The sequence below is a fragment of the Notamacropus eugenii genome, chromosome 6 (genome assembly GCF_028372415.1).
Source record: "Notamacropus eugenii isolate mMacEug1 chromosome 6, mMacEug1.pri_v2, whole genome shotgun sequence".
Taxonomy (NCBI): Eukaryota; Metazoa; Chordata; class Mammalia; order Diprotodontia; family Macropodidae; genus Notamacropus; species Notamacropus eugenii.
Window position 1 is genome coordinate 42,054,668 of NC_092877.1, and position 13,520 is coordinate 42,068,187.

General features: G+C 41.3%; 1 protein-coding gene across 4 annotated transcripts in view; it reads right to left on the bottom strand.

The window, feature by feature from the left end:
• Positions 1-13,520, bottom strand: part of TSG101 (tumor susceptibility 101) — a 101,559-nt gene that overhangs the window by 59,982 nt on the left and 28,057 nt on the right. The window lies entirely within an intron of this gene.

Here is a 13,520-nt window from a genome sequence, read left to right on the forward strand (position 1 = left end):
TTCAACTTTAGTAAGTCCCTTATGACTTCTCTTTGCTGTTCACCTTTTCATGGTTCTCTTCATTGTTGTGTTTGAAAGTCAAATTTTCTTTTCAGCTCTGGTCTTTTTATCAAGAATGCTTGAAAATCCTCTATTTCACTGAAAGACCATTTTTTCCCCTGAAGTATTATATTCAGTTTTGCTGGGTAGGTGATTCTTGGTTTTAGTCCTAGTTCCTTTGACTTCTGGAATATCCTATTCCACCCCCTTTGATCCCTTAATGTAGAGGCTGCTAGATCTTGTGTTATCCTGATTGTATTTCCACAATACTTGAATTGTTTCTTTCTAGCTGCTTGCAATATTTTCTCCTTGACCTGGGAACTCTGGAATTTGGCCACAATGTTCCTAGGAGTTTCTTTTTTTGGATCTCTTTCAGGCGGTGTTCTGTGGATTCCTTGAATATTTATTTTGCCCTCTGGTTCTAGAATCTCAGGGCAGTTTTCCTTGATAATTTCATGAAAGATGATGTCTAGGCTCTTCTTTTGATCATGGCTTTCAGGTAGTCCCAAAATTTTTAAATTGTCTCTCCTGGATCTATTTTCCAGGTCAGTTGTTTTTCCAATGAGATATTTCACATTATCTTCCATTTTTCCATTCTTTTGGTTTTGTATTGTGATATCTTGCTTTCTCACAAAGTCCTTAGCCTCCATCTGTGCCATTCTAATTTTGAAAGAACTATTTTCTTCAGTGAGCTTTTGAATCTCCTTTTCCATTTGGCTAATTCTGCTTTTGAAAGCATTCTTCTCCTCATTGGCTTTTTGAACCTCTTTTGCCAATTGAGTTAGGCTAGTTTTCAAGGTGTTATTTTCTTCAACATTTTTTTGGGTCTCCTTTAGCAGGGAGCTGATCTGCTGTTCATGCTTTGACTTCAAGTCTCTCATTTCTCTTCCCAGCTTTTCCTCTACCTCTCTAACTTGATTTTCAAAATTCTTTTTGAGCTCTTCCATGGCCTGAGCCCATTGGGTGGGCTGGGACACAGAAGCCTTGATTTCTGTGTCTTTGCCTGATGATGAGCATTGTTCTTCCTCATCAGAAAGGAAGGGAGGAAATGCCTGTTCACCAAGAAAGTAACCTTCTATAGTCTTATTTCTTTTCCCTTTTCTGGGCATTTTCCCAGATAGTGACTTGACCCCTGAATATTCTCCTCACACCCACCTCGCCTCCTGATCCTCCCAGCCAGTGTTTGGGGTCTGAGATTCAAATGCTGCTTCCAGCCTTAGCGCTTTTGGTGGGGGCAGGGCTGCTATTCAGTATGAGATTATGTTCAGGTGCTCAGGTTGGGGCAGGGCCGCCTCTCAGGTTCAGTTCCCTCAGGGGGTTTACGCACAGACCTTCCACAATGGATTCAGGCTCCCGCCCGCTTGGGGAGCCCTGGTCTGCAGCCGCCTCTCAGCTTCTACCTCCTGGGGGGGCCTGAATTATGGGGGCACCACTCCCCTCTCGACCTGCCAAAGAGACTCTCTCACCGACCCCCGTCACCTGTGGGTGGAGGGACTTGTGCGGCCGCTGGAGATCCCGTCCCTGAAGCCTGCTCGGATCTGTTTCTCTCGGTGCCGTGGCCGCAGCTGCAGCAGGTCTGGGCTGGGCTCCGCGTCTGCGGCGCGACGGACCTTTTGCGAGAGGTTTGCAGGTCCCTCTGTGGGTGGAGGGACCCGCATGGCTGCTGGAGATCCCGTCCCTGAAGCCCGCTCGGATCTTTTCCTCTCGGTGCCGCGGCCGCGGCAGGGCTGCACTCAGCTCCCAGTCCCGGCGTCCAGTCCGCAGCGCGAAGGATCCCCTGCGAAAGGTTTGCAGGTCTCTCCGGAATAGAAATCTCCCTCGCTCCAATGTTCCGTGGCCTCTGGGTGCAGAATTCGCCGTGAGTTACTTCCCTGTAGCCGTTCTATGGGTTGTGGGTTCGGAGCTATGTGTATGTGCGTCTTTCTACTCCGCCATCTTGGTTCCGCCCCCCATTCAGTGTTTCTTCAAACAATTTTGCTGTTATTGTATACAACCTTCTCTTGGCTTTACTCATTTCATTCTTCATTAGTTCATGCAAGTCTTTTCATGGTTTTCTAAAGATCAACCTGCTCATCATTTCTTGCAGCACAATAGTATTCCATCATAATCATATACCACAACTTATTTAGCCATTCCCCAACTGATGGGTATTCCTTCAATTTCCACTTCTTGGCTATCACAAACAGAGCTGCTACAAATATTTGACAACATATAAGTTCTTTTCCATTTTCCCTGATCACCTTGGGAAACAGACCTAACAATGGTATTGCTGGGTAAAAGGGTATACGTGGTTTTATAACTCCTTGGGCATAATTCCAGATTGCTCTCCAAAATGGTTGGATTGGCTCACAGTTCCACCTGTGTGTATTAGTTTATCAATTTTTTCACATCCTCACCAACATTTGTTATTTCCCCCTTCTATCACTTCAGTCAGTCTGATAAGTGTATATCTTAAAATTGTTTAAATTTGCATTTCTCACATTAATAATGATTCAGAGCATTTTTTCCATATGACTATCTATAGCTTTGATTTCTTCCTGCAAAAACTGCATGTTCATATCCTTTGACCCTTTATCATTTGGGGAATGACTCATATTTTTGTAAAATTTGATAAAATTCTACATGTATTTGAAATATGAGACCTTTACCCAAGAAACCTTTCTATAAAATTCTCCCTCAAACCTATCTCACAATACAGGAAAGTGGGGGATAAGGGGACAAGCAGGGTGGGGGGGATGATAGAAGGGAGGGCATGGGGAGGAGAGTGCAATTCGAGGTCGACACTCATGGGGAGGGATAGGATTAAAAGAGAATAGAAGTAATGGGGGACAGGATAGGATGGAGGGAAATATAGTCAGTCCTATACAACACAACTATTATGGAAGTCATTTGCAAAAATACACAGATTTGGCCTATATTGAATTGCTTGCCTTCCAAAGGGAAGGGGTGGAGAGGGAGGGAGGTAAAGAAGTTGGAACTCAAAGTGTTAGGATCAACTGTCAAGTAATGTTCTTGCCACTAGGAAATAAGAAATACAGGTAAAGGGGTATAGAAAGCTATCTGGCCCTACAGGACAAAAGAGAAGATGGAGACAAGGGCAGAGAGGGATGACAGAAGAGAGAGCAGATTGGTGATAGGGGCAATTAGAATGCTTGGTGTTTGGGGGGCGAAGGGATAAAAGGGGAGAAAATTTGTAACCCAAAATTTTGTTAAAATGAATGTTAAATGTTAAATAAATAAATTTAATAAAAAAAATAAAAAAAAATTCTCCCTCAACTTACTGTTTACTTTCTAATTTTAAAAAATTTAATGCAATTAAAATTATCCATTTTACAACTCTCAATGCTCTCTCTCTCTTCTTTATTCTTTCATTCTTCTCCTACATAAATCTGATAGGTAATGTTCTACATTCTTCTAATATTCTCATATCTCCCTTTATATCTAGGTCTTGTATCCATTTTGACCTTTTCTTGGGTAAATGGTGTAAGATATTGGTCTATACCCAATTTCTGCCAGTCTTTTCCAGTTTTCTCAGTAATTCTGACCAAATAGTGAATTCTTATCCCAAAAGTTTAAATCATTACATTTGTCAAACATGAGGTTAATTACACTCATTACTACTGCATATTACATGTCTACTCTGTTCCACTACTCCACCGTCTATCTCTTAAATAATGCCAGATAGTTTTGATAATTACTGGCTTACAACATTGTTTAACATCTGGTATTGATAAATCTCCTTTACCTGAAAGTCCTTAAATTCATTAAATATCCATTTTCTTTTTTTTTTTTTTTCAGGATTACTTCAGGATTACAGGATTCAGCTTTACTGGCTAAGTTATTTTTGGTTGTAAACAGCTTTTTTGCCCTTCAGAATATTATGCTCAATACCATTCAATCTTTCTTCAGCATTTTTTTGGGTCTCCTTTAGCAGGGTGTTTATTTGTTTTTCATGCTTTGCTTGCATGTCACTCATTTCTCTTCCCAGTTTTTCCTTCACCTCTCTAACTTGATTTGCAAAATCCTTTTCGAGCTCTTCCATGGCCTGAGCCCATTGAGTGGGCTGGGATACAGAAACCTTGACTTCTGTGTCTTTCCCTGATGGTAAGCATTGTTCTTCCTCATCAGAAAGGAAGGGAGGAAATGCCTGTTCACCAAGAAAGTAACCTTCTATAGTCTTATTTTTTTTTTCCCTTTTCTAGGCATTTTCCTAGCCAGTGACTTGACTGCTGCTCCCCAGCCTTGGGGCTTTGGGCGGGGGCAGGGCTGCTATTCAGTGTGAGATTAAGTTCAGGTGCTCAGGTCAGGGCAGGGCTGCCTCTCTCGGGCTCAGTTCCCTCAGGGGGTTTATACAGAGACCTTCAACAATGGATCTGGGCTCCTGCCTGCTTGGGGACCCTCTCACCGACCCTTGTCACCTGTGGGTGGGGGACCTGCGCGGCTGCTGGAGATTCTGTCCCTGATGCCTGCTCGGATCTGCTCCTTTCTGCGCCGCACCGCACCGCCTAGACAGGATTGGGCTCTGCTCCAGGTCCGGGGTGCGACGGACCTTTTGTGAGAGGTTTTCAGGCTCTCTGGAGCAGAAATCTCCTCTGCTCCGTTGTTCGGTGGCTTCTGCTGCTCCAGAATTCGCCGGTGGTTCTTTTTTTACAGATATTTTATGGGCAGTGGGTTCGGAGGTAGCGTATGTGCGTCTTTTTACTCCGCCATCTTGGCTCCGCCCTCTACCCTTCAATCTTTAATGTAGAACCATCCTGACTGTAGCTCCACAGTATTTAAATTGCTTCTTTTTAGTTGCTTGTAGCATTTTCTCTTTGACTCAGGAGTCTTTGAAATTTGGCTATAACATTCCTGTGAGTTTTCATTCTGAAATCTCTTTCAGGTGGTGATCAGTGGATGTTTTCAATTTCCATTTTACTCTTCTATGCCCCTGAGCCTTGACCAGGGTCCACAGCAAAGCTGTCACCCCAAACATTCTTACTTCCTGCAGTCTCTCCTGAAGCTCCAAGCTTGTATTCACCTATGTACCAAAACCAAGAATTCCACTCTTTCAAGTTATCACAATCAGCAGAGGCCCCACCCCTCTGCAACCACACTCACCAGCATGCACTCACTCACTCCTGCCCACCCACAGACACAGCTGGGGACCATGTGTGGTCAGAATCTAGAGCCAGCAGAAGGCCCTGAAATCTCCCCCTGATCAACCATCTGACCCCAACACTACGCACGGGGTGAAAGTTACTGAAGCTGAGGCTACTGCCTACATTGTTGCTCCCACTGTTTGTTGATTTTCCAACATCTGCACTTCAGTCAAGTCAGATCACCACCCTAGAAGTCAGGTCTTTCCTAATAATATCTTTCCAAGTTGTAAAGCACCGCCCCCAAGGCAAAATGATTACCAAAAGAATTAATGTCAACAAATTAGAGCTCTTCTCTGAGCATGAACAGTTTGTTGCTAACTTGGAGGGAAAGTTAAGCCAACACATAGTTGGCAACAGTGAAGCAGAAAAGGAGTGGACAGTTTTTGGAGATTTGGTGTACACCACTGCATTTGCTCATCTGGGTCAAAACATTCGCAAACACCAAGACTGGTTTGATGAAAATGACTGGGAAATTCAGAAGCTGATAAATGAAAAATGAGAACTCCACAGGATTCACCGGAAGGATACTTCATCCATCTCTAAGAAGGCAGCATTTAATTCCATCAAAAGTAAAGTACAAACAAAGCTTAGAGAGATGCAGGATTTCTGGCTCAGTAAGAAGGTAGATGAAATTTAGTTTTATGTTGATAGCCACAATCTAATAACCTTCCCTGAATGTTATTTATGGACCAAAAACCTGTGGTGCATCCCAACTACTCAGTGCTGATGGAGTCACATTGATTAGTAATAAGAACATGATTCTGGAGAGATTTCAATACATTTCAATAAGTGTTCTCAAAAGACCATCATCAATCAATGCTGAGGCCACTGACCATTTATCTCAAGTTCAAGTCAATCCCTCCTTAGCTGAACTTCCAACTGAAGAAGAGGTTTTGAGGGCCATTAGGCTCCTTTCATGTGGCAAAGCACATGGTGCTGACTCTATTCCAGCTGAGATTTACAAGGTAGGGGGACCATTGCTCATATAAAAGGTGACTGAAATTTTCCAGGTTATTTGGCAAGAGGAGGTTATCCCCCAGAAGTTCAAGGATGTCTCCATTGTCCATCTCTATAAAAGTAAAGGAAATAAATTGTCCTGTGACAACAAGGCGGGGGGCGGGGGGGGGGGGTCATCTGTCTCTTAGTCATTGCTGGCAAGATTCTTGCTGGAGGACTCCTCAATAGGCTGATCCTTCACCTGGAAGATGGTCATATACCTGAGAGCCAGTGTGGCTTCAAAAAAGCCAAGCAACAGTTGATATGGTGTTTGCTGCCTGACAACTCCAGGAGAAATGCCAGGAGCAGAAGAGACATCTGTATACAACATTTGTAGATCTGACCAAGGCCTTTGATACCATTAGTCGTGAGGGCTTCTGGAAATTTATGTCAAAATTTGATTGCCCAGAAAAGCTCATCAGTACTGTACGTCAATTTAATGACAACATGCTTGCCCGGGGTTCTGGATAGTAGACAATGCTTTTGTGCCTTCCCAGTCACCAATGGAGTGAACCAAGGCTGCGTTCCTGCTCCCGTGCTTTTTAGCATGGTTTTTTCAGTCATGTCAAATGCTTTCAATGAGGATTAACACAGACAGCATCAAGGTTAGCTACCGTACTCATGGTAAATTCTTCAACTTGAAAAGGCTACAAGCCAAGACCAAAGTGGAGAAGAGTGTTGGTGCATGATTTTCTGTTTGCAGATGACTGCGCTCAACGTAGCATCTGAAGCTGACCATCAATTCTTTGCTGCCTGTGCTAATTTTGGCCTATCAATTAACAACAAGAAAACATAGGTGCTCCATCCATATGCACCACCATACCATCTATACGTGGAACCATCAATTATAGCAAATGGACAAGTTATGAATCCTTACCTTGGTAGTATACTTTCCAGGGATGTACACACTGATAATGAGGTTGGTATAGGCATTGCCAGAGGTAGCTCAGTGTTTGGGAGGCTCCCAAGCAAAGTATGTGAGAGAAGAGGTATTAGACTAACTACTAAACTGAAGGTCTACAGAGCCATTGTGCTGATTTCATTGTTGTATTCCTGTGAAACATGGACAGTCCACCAGCGCCATGCCAGGAAACTGAATCGCTTCCATTTGAACTGTCTTAGGAAGATTCTTTAGATGACCTGGTAGGATAAGGTGCCAGACACTGAAGTCCTTGCTAGAGCTGAACTGCCAAGCATTCAAACTATGCTTCAGAAGCACAACTTCAATGGGCTGGCCACGTTGTTCAAATGCAAAACATACACTTGCCAAAAAGACTATTTTATAGAGAACTCACATGGAGTAGGTGTTCACATGATTGTCAGAAGAGGTGATACAAGGACAAGAGCTTTGGAATTGATTGGGTGACATGGGAGACACTGGCACATGACCATTCAGCATGGTGTACCCATATCAGAAAGGGTGTTGTGATCTATGGGCAAAGCAGAACTGAAATAGCTCAAAGGATATGTAGGATGCACAAATTTAGAGTATCCACCCCAAACGTTCACACTGACCATGTGTGCCCAATCTGTGGCAGAGCATTCCAAGTTTGTATTGGTCTGATCAGCCAGTTGGACGATTATTTGACTTTATCATAGTGATGTCATCTTGATCCTCTTCGAGAACGAGGGACAACAATCAACCAAGTCTAGACAACTGCTTTACTCCCACTTTTAATTATTTCTGCTACTCTAATATTCACTTTGAGACCTCATTTTAAATTATTTTGTGATGGAATTTGGAAAAAGCATGTAATTTCCTGCTTTTTTTCTGCCACCTTCACAGAATCCACTTATTTCTTTTTCCATCAGCAAAAATTTACCTTCTCTCTTCCCTACCCCTAATTTGAAAACAAAAGGAAAACAAAACCTGTTACAAATACACTGATCAAGCAAAACAAATTTCCACACTGATCATGTCCAAAAGAACACACATACTCTTACTACACTATCAGGAGGTAGGCAACATGTTTCATTATTAGTGCTCCATTATTATGATCTGCCATTAAGCTGATCAAAAGATCCTAAGTCTTCCAAAGCTATATGCCTTTATACTCTTGTTGGCATATAAGTAGTTCTTTCTGTTCTTAACTCCACATCAGTTAATGTAAGTCTTCAAAGGTATCTCTGAAATTTATATTCTCTTATCATTTCCTCAAAGCCTGTAGGTTACTCTCTTTACTACAAGTACCTTCCACTCCAGTTCATCCTCTACTAAACTGCCAAAATGATGTTAAAGTGAAGGTGTACCCATATTACAACCTCCTCCCCCAACTCACCACAAATACTCTCAGATATCTCTTGATCACCTCCACAGTTATATATAAAATTCTCAGTTTGGTTGGTTTTTAAACCCTTTCATAGCCTCTGCTCAAACCACTCCCACCCCACAAAACCAAATCCCAGTTGATGCTTGCCTCTCTGATATTCCTCTAGACACTCCATCCTTGAATCTGGGCATTTTCACTTACTGTCTTCCATGCACTGATTATTCTCCCTCTTTATCTCTACCTCTAGTCCTACCTTCTGCAAAGCCTGTCCTGTGAACTCCTTAAGAGTGGGAACCGTTGTTTGACTTTCTTTGTATCCCCAATGCTTAGCACAATGCCTAGAAAATAATAGGTGCTTAATAAATGTTTATTGATTTACATTTATATACCATTCTCATTCAGTCATTCTAGAAGTATAGATACACCCTCAGATTCCCATTCTTTGCCACTCTCTAAGAAAACTAAATATTTCTGTACATCCTTATGTTAAACTTTGTTTTGCTTAAGATTAATTCCTCTCTAACCTACCCTATTTCTAAATTCTCCCTTTTTTTCCTTTTCCTCTGCTGACTGAAATGTATTTCCATGTGTGTGAGTTTGTGTGTGTGTTCTCTCCCCACCTTTGACCAGTTCAAGTGTGAGTGAGGTTTAAGAGTTAGCCATTCTCCCCCAACTCCTTGTCTTTATAGATGTCAACTTGCACAGATTATGTGGGATAGTTTTCCTTAACTTAGCTTTCTCTCCCCATTCTCCAATATATTCCTTTTCCCTTTTCATTCTTCTCATGAAGACATAAAAAAGATCACTCCCAGGACTTATCCAATTAGATTCCCTCTATCATCTCTGATGATCATGAAGTTCAATGGAGACATACATATCACTCCTCCTATTACAGTGTTTGAACTTCAAAGTCTCTACTCAGACCTGGTCTTTCCTTCAGGAATGCTTGGAAACCCTGTATTTCATTAAAAATCTATTTTCGGAGGAGGAGCCAAGATGGCGGAGCAGAAAGATACACATATACTAGCTCCAAACCGACAGCCCATAAAATACCTGTGAAGAACTCCCAACAAATTCTGGAGCAGCAGAAGCCACAGAACAATGGAGCAGAGGAGATTTCTGTTCCAGAGAGCCCTGAAAAACTGACCTGAAAGGTCCGTCGCACACCGGACCCAGAGCAGAGCCCAGCCCTGCCTCGGCCGCACAGCACCTAGAGGAGCAGATCTGAGCAGGCTTCAGGGACGGAATCTCCAGCAGGTGTTATTTTCTTCAGTATTTTTTTGGGTCTCCTTTAGCAAGCTATTGACTCACTTTTCATGATTTTCTTGCATTGGTCTCCTTTTTCTTCCCATTTTTTCCTCTACTTCTCTTATTTGATTTTCAAAATCTTTGTTGAGCCCTTCCATGATCTGAGACCACTGCATATTTATTTTGGAGGTTTTGGATGCAGAAGCCTTGACTTTTAGGTCTTCCTCTGATAGTATGCACTGTTCTTCCTCATCAGAAAGGAAGGGAGGAAAATACCTCTTCACTAAGAAAGTAACCTGCTACAGTCTTATTTTTTTTCCCTTTTTGGCGCGTTTTCCCAGTCTGCTACTTGACTTTTGCTACTCCACTTTGTGAAGTGGAAGGTATACTCTAGGAACCTGTAAGTTCTCAGTTCTTCCAAGGTGGCACAATCAAGGGAGAGGAATTAACTCCTCTCCTGGCCTGTGCTCTGGTCTGGGAGCAACTATAAGCTTTTCTGCCCAGGATCTGCGAGTAAGGTTCTCTCACCACAACTGCCTCCAGCTCCACCATGCCAGAGCTCCTTCTCACCCCAGGACCGCCACTCAGGGCTGAGATTCAGATCAGCTGCTTGATTCCCCCAGGGGCTTTAGGGTGAGGGCTCCTAAAATGGACAGTCCTGCTTCAGCAACTGCCACCATCCTGGGGCCAGGGCCAGACAGCATCATTCCCTTCTCACTCAAGTGAAAGAGCTTTCTCACTGACCTTTGAAGCTATCTTTGGCATCTATGGGTTGGGAATCTGGGAACCACGGTTGCTGCTCGGGATTCCATGCCTTGAAACCTGCTCCAGTCCTCGCTGGTGCCGCTTGGCCAAGGCTAGTCTACACTCTGCTCTGAGCCCGGTGTGACAGACCCTTCCTTTCGGTTTCCAGGCTGTCTTGAGCTGGAAATATCTTTCACTCTGTCGTTTTGTGGCTTCTGCTACTCTAGAATTTGGTTAGAGTCATTTTTTACAGGTATTTTATGGGCTTTGCAGGGAGAGCTAGAGTAGGTCCACCTTTCTACTCTGCCATCTTGGCTCCACCCCCCCAAAGTTAATTTCAAGAACCCAATTTAGAGTTTTACATTTATTCCCATTAAACTGCACTTTATTAAATTCAACCTAATGTTCTCATCTGTTGAGGTTTTTATAAATCTTGATTCTGTCATTCATTGCATTAACTATTATCACTCCCAGCTTTGTGTTATCTGTAAATTTTATACAAATTCCCTCTATATGTATTTATCAAAGTCATCCATAAAAATGTTAAATAGCAAAAGAGCCAAGAACAGAGCACTATGACATTCTACAAAAGACTTCCTTTCAGGCAGATATCAGGTTCTGAAATCACCTAGCTATTCTATTATCTAGTATACTCCTTCTTTTCCACAAGAGAGAGCTACATTGCTAGTAAACGTTGCAAAATACTTGATGTAACAACTAAGGCCAACAATTCAGTGACCAATCTTAACTCCAGAGGAATGAAAACAAGAGAATAAGAACTTAGCTCAAGGTTGCAGAGCATGCCAAATAAGGTCCGTCTCCTTAACCATTCTTCTCCTGACTATTCTTGGTGAATCTGGAATTAATTTCTCATTCAATTTTTGAAAGGAACTTGAAGAACTCAAACTTCCAGGTCTGTTCTTTCCATTTTAGCATGCTGCCTCCCTGACAGAAGATCAAACTCCTGAGCAGTTAAAGCTTTAAAAATGATCATTGAGCATAATAATTCCTTTTTACTGTCTTTCACAATGAAAGACTGATTATAAAGGATTTATCAACTGCTGGAAACATATTTTTGTCTTCTGTTACCCTCAAGTGAAACTAAAATCTCCTTTATATATAACTTTATACAGAATCTCATGAAGAAAGAGTGTGAGAGAATGAGAGTAAGAGAGAGAAGGAGAAAGGGGGAGGGAGGGGGGAGAAAGAGAGAGAAACAGAGAGACAGAGAGAGAGAGAGACAGAGAGAGAGAGAGAGAGAGAGAGAGAGAGAGAGTGTGTGTGTGTGTGTGTGTGTGTGTGTGTGTGTCTCAGAAGTCATTTGGGCTAATATATTAAAGATGTACAGAGCACATTTGTTACCAACAAACTACAATGTGCCCACTAAGGGATTAGAACACTTCACATAACAGACTAATAGAAATCAAAAAGATAAGCATTAAAATACTTGACTTTAAAGAGAAATACAAAGGAACAAATGATTACAACAAAGACAATAAAACTTATAAATACAGAGTATTTTCACCTTTTAAAAGTCACTTTTGAAGGAAATATACTCATTCCAATAATGTCAACATTGTCCAAACCATTTCCTTAAATTCGTTTAAGTAGGCCATCAGTATCACTATCTTGGGCAGGTACTCAGCTGAGCTGGGCCCAGAACTGATCAGGAAATCAAGAGCAGACAAGATCACTTGGAAAACTGCACAGCTTTTTCAAAAAGCAGATAATCTCCAAAACAAAAACCCATCTATTCTCTCAGTGTTGTTCTACAACTGCAAATCATGGAACATGTACCAAATCTCCTTGCAGGTGAAATAAAAGGTAATAGAAATGTGTGATAGATCTAACTAAATTATAGCATGTCATCAATGATGACAAATGTCAAAGATTACCCAAAGGTCAGTAATTCAATGACAACGTGAAACAACAGACAGCTCAAGTTCTGATACTGAATTATGTTAAAAGGTCTAGATGAAGTCGTTGAGTACAGACAATCAATTCTCTAGCAAGGATTTATTTAAGAAATTAAACAAAAATTACAGAGGACTAGAAGGCACAGAATAGATGCAACATACATTGGTGGAGGTTGGACCCACATTAATGAGAGCACAGATCTACTAACATATTGAAGTATATTTCCCTCATATGAAGATAAAAATTTTCCTCTGTAATTCTCAACCAGAATTGGGGATAATAATACCTCCCTCCTTCAGCTCCACACTCAGGTCCTCTCTTCTCCAATTTAAATTCCTAGGGCCTTCAACTTATCTTAACACAGAATAGTTTCCAGTCCTAACACCACCCATCACCATCCTTTGAATGATACCTGCCATTTGGATCAGAACCTCCCTTGTTTTGGACATTATGTTTCTATTCATACAACTAAGAACAGTATCTTTTTAGGCTGTCATATCACAATGCTAACTCATTTAGAATTCCTTACCCACTAAAATTCTATCTTTTTGAGATCAACTGAGGGGCTAGCCACTTTTCTCCTTACTCTGGACTATTAACTTTTTTAATCCAAATGTAATCCAAGTTCATTTTAACTGAATTTTTAAATTAAATTGAAAATTTCACTGAATTGAAAAATCCATCTTATTAGATTCATCCTATCATTCTAACCTATCAAAGACCTTTTGGGAGTATTTAGCATACAAAAAAATACAAAAGTAACTAAAACACAAAAACATACTATTTGCAATGCTGTAATTTCAATTTGGCAGTTTAGTACAAAATCTAGATGGAATTTTGAAAACAGTATATTTAAGGGTAAAGTCCAATCTTTATTATAAGAATGCATGTGATGTGGGTGAATGATGTATTCAGGACTTTGATGAATTCCATTAGTTTTTTGGTTGAAGTAGCTAGATTTTCTAGACAGTTTTTTTCTCCATCTACTGATATATTCTAAAGTTATTTAGCTTTTCTATTTTATCTGTTGCTGTAAAATTACTTAGGACTCTAATGATCCAGATGGCAGTACATACTCTTATTTCAGATATGTATAATTGGAGAAATTCTAGCTCTACTGCAACTTCCTCCCTTTTAGAAGCCAACACACTAATGTTTAGATTTT